Raw genomic sequence first — 5,866 nt, 5'->3', positions numbered from 1 at the left:
ATAACCCTATAACCCCTCATAACTCATAAAATATAATGTGCTATATAAAGACAGATTCCGCTGCATAAAAGGTTAGGTCCCTTGTTTGAGAGGAGAATTGTTGGGATACAAACAAGTCCCACATCGATAAAATATGACAAAAAATAAAAACTTATATAATACAAACATACTTCAATGATTGAGAGGCCTTTTGGATAATAATCAAAAGCAAAACTGTGAGGGCTAAGGCCCAAAGCGGACAATATCTCATCATTGTCGAGTATGTTTGTGTAATAACCCTATAAAATAACACTCATAAAATATAATGTGCTATATAAAGACAGATTCCGCTGGTCCCTTGTTTGAGAGGAGGATTGTTGGGATACAAACAAGTCCCACATCGATAAAATATGACAAAAAATAACAACTTATAAATACAAACATACTTCAATGATTGAGAGGCCTTTTGGATAATAATCAAAAGCAAAACTGTGAGGGTTAAGGCCCAAAGCGGACAATATCTCATCATTGTGGAGTATGTTTGTGTAATAACCCTTTAAAATAACACTCATAAAATATCCTCTCAGACAAGTACCATAACATAACCCCATCAAATTGAATGGATTTCAAGTTATAATGGCTAAACCTTTTGTGCCATAGCTTAAAATCAAGTTCAATCTTGCTAATTTTACACTCATATTTAGAAATTAAATTCTAGTTAATAGGAAAACTTCTTTTTCTCATCTTTATTTCAAATAATTCATGACCATCAACATTAGTGACTACACAAGTTCCTTCTTTAAATAGCAAGCAATAACCACTTTGCATCATTTGAACCACATTCAACAAATTTTGATCAAGTTTAGGCACTAAAAGAACATCATAAATATCTGTAATACGTATTGCAGTATGAATTCCCACGGTTCCTTTACTAGTGATTGCAAGTTCGTCTCTATTTCCAATCTTTACTCTTCTTCTAGCAGGTTTCAATTTTGAAAAAAATTATGGTTTGCTTGTCATGTGTTAAGTGCAGCCACTATCAATAAACCAAGTATTTTCATCCTTCGAACTCCTTGTAGTCTTGGTCGTGAACAATAAGTCTTCATCATCTTCAGTTTTAGTGACATTCGCCTTTTGAGGACTTTGATTTTTTTTATTTTGTTGTTGTTGTTTCAACCTACAAAACCTTTTTATGTGACCATATTTATTGCAAAATATGCACTAGATTGGTGGTGATATCTTCCCTTTGTACTAGTAATCACTCCCCTTGTCCCACACTTTGGAAAATTTTCCCTCTTCTTTAAATTTTTTCCAGAATGTTCACCAACAAACTTCTTTTCCCCTTTCATTGTTGGACCTTTCCCTTTATGCCTCACGTGTAAGGTTGATTCAATTGCTTCCTCTTATCCTAATAAGCCTTCTTTGTTCTTGGGCTTGAAAAGCATTTACAAGCTTTGTCAAGCTTATCTTGGAGAGATCCTTAGACTCTTCAAGTGAAGAAATCCTGGATTCAAACCTCTCAAATAAGACAACCAAGACTTTTTCAACAATTCTACTGTCTAGAAGCTTTTCTCCCAACAATCTAATTTGGTTTACAACTTTCATCAACTTGGTCATGAAATCTTTTATATTTTCAACCACATTCATATTTCAGGCTTCAAACTCTCTTTTGAGGTTAAGAACTTGTATTTGCTTGGTCCTTTCATTTCCAAAGAACTCCTCTTGAAACTTCTCCCAAACTTCCTTTGTTGTATCTAAATTTGAGATTCTCATAAAAACATCATCATCCATGGCTGAATGCAAGATGGTAAGTGTAACATTGTAAAAAAAAAAAAAAAAAAGAGGCTGATTCAGTAGCCCAAAACGGGCCGTTCCCAAACTGGAACGGGCCGTTCCACACTACTGAATTGAACTACATATTGTAGTTGAGAACGGGCCGTTTCGGGAAGGAGAACGGGTCGTTTTAGGAAGGAGAACTGGCCGTTCCGGAGGGAGAATGGGCCGTTCCGGAGGGAGAAAGGGCCGTTCCAGAGGGAGAATGGGCCGTTCTAGAGGGAGAACGGGCCGTTCCGGATGAGTCCCGGAACGGGCCGTTCTGATTTCAGAACGGGCCGTTCTGGGCGTGGATTTTGTGCGTGATCTGGGAGTTCAGAACGGGCCGTTCCGGTATCGGTACGGGCCGTTCTGGCCACTCCGGATTGCCTATAAATAGGGGTGAGGGGGGGCGTGAGGAGTTCTGGTTCTAGAGAGAAGTTTTAGAGAGAAGGTCTCTGGGTCAGTGAACTCCTTTCTCTCCCAAATTTCTCTGTTTAACTCCTTTTCTCCTCTAGATCAATAACTCCTTCTGTCTTTTCTTGAAATTCAGATTAGAAAGCTTGTTTTGGGAGGATTGAAGTTTCGAGTTGAGCCTCGAGGGGAAATTCTACTTTTGTTCAGTCTTTGGCTATCTGAGCCAATCTTCAGGTAAGGGAAGCTAGATTGTTTGCATGTGGCTGAATTTGTTAGTTTGGATGAGAGTTTTGAACTCTCTGAATAGTTTTAGGCTGGGCGCAGGTTGAGCGTGTCAGGCATGGAAGAGCTTAGAGCTCTTGGGTTGGTGTTAGGCCAGGCGCGAGTTGACGGCACTGTGCTTGAATATATTTATGAATGAATTGATGCTTATGCATGTTTAAAGTTGAAGTTTTAGATCATGTATGTATGATATATGATGTATGGTGAGGTGTGATTCATATGTATGCTTTGTGATGATATATATGAATGTTTGAATATGATATGTTCATATGGTATGTATTGATCATAATGGATAGATCATTTATGATGAATGATGCATTATTGCATGTGATGTCTTATGACATGTGTATGATTGTTGATCATGATGGTGGGCAGACCATTATGATGTATGATGCATGATTGCATGTGATGCCTATGGCATGAGTCTAGCCTAGGACTTGAGGAGAGGAAAAATATTTTCGAACTGGAAGAGCTCACATAGAGTCTCTTGAGAGTGGTGCTTGGATAGGCCACTGATATATGAGAGTGGTGCTCTAGGAGGCCACTGGATTTGGGAGAGTGGTGCTCAGATAGGCCACTGGGTTGGGTGAGTCTCCTCTAAGTCCTTAGCTAGTGTTGGAGCGGGGTATGAGGTCGAGGGTTATTCCCTTAACCAAGTACTCGGGAAGGTGCGTGGATCCTTGCGGATAGTCGGTGGGCGAACTCCACAATTGACTTGGTTAATGCATGCCAAGGTCGTGGTAAGCCCGTACCCAGCTATGCTATACCTGACGGTGGATCTGGACTTCCAAGTGTGTAAGTGACATCATCCGAGTAAACCCGAGTGAGGATTATATATCCTGTTTAGCTGTGACCGAGCGGGCGCATTGGGCGTGAAAACGGTTGGGGTGGTTTCGGTAGGATGGAATGTCACTTGTACAGCTCTATTGTTATGGAGATCTCCTAGGTGTATGCGTGACGACGCATTAGATGATTGATATGTATGCATATCTGTCATGAGTTGCATTCATTGCATGATTATTAATATGATGAAGTGTGGTGTTTGACTTCATGTTTGATGAATGAATGATTGATTGAGATGAAAGGTTCCTTAGGGACAGGATTTGGGATGCATGTGTAGTATAGATTTTTATTCTGTACTTGTATTATTGATCTTTGAATTCTAGCTTACCCTTTTGTTTTCCATGTGGTGGAACTGCGATGATCATACTTGGTATGGGAGCAGGTCAGGGATAGCTTGGGAGTAGAGATGATCGTTGTGAGACGAGGAGCTGAGTCTCGTGTTTTGAGTTACCATTCTGGGTAACATTTTTTTTTGTCAGTGCTTGACCGGCACTAAGGAATATTTTGGGATGACTGTACATATATGGTGCTATATTTTATATACAGAAACTTAATTATTTCGATCTTTATATTTATGCATGTATGTATGTGTTATCCAGTTTAATATTCTCTTAGTTAACTAGTTGTAGTGCGATTCCACTAAGTGTAGAGACCGTGGCGGGTCGTTACACTTTTATGGTATCAGAGCCGGTCGAGTCTTTTAGGATACTTTGTGGGGAGTGATCCTTCTAGGTTTCTGTTGTGTCATATCTCTGATATGTGCTAGCCTTTGGTGAATTGTGAGGGGTATTATGTTACTAATAGGATGTTTGAATTCTTGTAGTATGGTGAGACCCCAGTATGACCAGATTGTTAGGGCCATGGAGATGATGGCCATGGCGATGCAGCAGCAGAGTGCTCACTTTGCTCATATGGAGGCAGGTAGAGCTGCGGCTGAGGCAGCTAGACCGGTGGTCTCTCAGGAGGGGAGAGATTTAGCAGAGTTCAGGGGATGTCAGCCTCCTCAGTTCAGAGGGGATTCAGATCCTGGTCTGGCGGATCAGTGATTGAGGGATATGGAGAAGATCTTTAGTGTTTTGGGATCTTCTGATGAGAGAAAGTTGGCTTATGCAGTTTACATGCTGGGGGGCGAGGCTGAGTACTGGTGGAGAGGCACCAGGCAGATGTTAGAGAGCAGGGGTGTGCCTGTTGACTGGGATTGCTTCAGGAGGGTCTTTTTGGAGAAATATTTCCCGGATAGCGTTAGATACGCTAAGGAGGCAGAGTTCATGAGATTACATTAGGGGAGCTTGTTTGTTTCTGAGTATGCTATGAGGTTTGAGCATCTAGCTCGTTTCTACTCTCAGGCCATATCTGAGGCTTGGAGATGTAGAAAGTTTGCAGAGGGATTGAGGCACGAGCTGAAGAGGGTTATAGTCCCCATGTCCATAGTGGAGTTTCCTGCCTTGGTTGAGAAGGCAAAGACTGTTGAGAGTTTGGAGGGTGGTGGTAGTAGCGGTAAGGTTGCTAGAGTTCAAGAGGGATCATTTGGGTCCAGGAGGGGAGGCCAGCAGAGGGGACCCTATGACAGACCTGTACAGTCTCAGAGAGGAGCTGTTAGTAGGGGACCTCGACCTGCTACTCCTCAGGGCGGAGCACAGTCAGTGCGGTGCTACCGATGTGGAGGAGCACATATGGTTAGAGATTGTTCCCTTCCGGGGAATGTTTGCTTCAGATGTGGTAGGCCAGGCCACATCTCTAGAGATTGTCAGACACCGCTGACTTCATCTGGGAGTGCCCCGAGGCCACCCAGACCTACAGCTGCGGGGAGAGTGTTTGCATTGTCAGGTGCAGAGGCTTCCACTTCATCAGACTTAGTGAAGGGAAAGGGGAAGGCAGCAGGTGAGGATGTTTTATTTTTATTCGATTCTGGAGCCACGCATTCTTTTATTTCTGTTGATTGTGTGAAGAGATTGGGTTTGTCAGTATCTTCCTTGCATGTTGATTTGTTTGTGTCTACTCCGGCTTCAGTTTCTGTGGTGACGTCGGAGATGTGTGTGAGATGCCCGATAGAGGTGTCTGGTAGGAGGTTCCGAGTGAACCTGATTGTGTTGCCCATGGTGGATATCGACATAATCTTAGGGATGGATTGGTTATCTGCCCATCACATCCTTATAGATTGTGCTCGGAGAGAGTTGATGTTTCCTCAGTTGGAGGATGAGGTGTTGGTATCAGCGGGTCAGGCTGAGCAGTTGATGAGGGATGGAACTGAGTGTTTCATGTTGTTTGCAGCTTTGAGTATTGAGACAGAGAGAGCTATCGCTGGGATCGAGATTGTCAGTGAATTTCCTGAGGTGTTTCCAGATGATGTGCCAGGATTGCCACCCAGGCGTGATGTTGAGTTTAGCATTGATCTGGTACCAGGTGCAGGGCCGGTATCAGTGGCTCCTTATAGGATGGCTCTAGCTGAGTTGGTAGAGCTGAAGACACAGATTGAGGATTTGTTGGAGAAACAGATGGTGAGGCCCAGTGTTTCTCCTTGGGGTGCTCCGGT

Source organism: Cajanus cajan, chromosome 3, assembly GCF_000230855.2.
Source record: "Cajanus cajan strain Asha chromosome 3, NIPB_CcT2T_4, whole genome shotgun sequence".
In the NCBI taxonomy this organism is placed as follows: Eukaryota; Viridiplantae; Streptophyta; class Magnoliopsida; order Fabales; family Fabaceae; genus Cajanus; species Cajanus cajan.
This window is presented reverse-complemented; position numbering follows the sequence as displayed.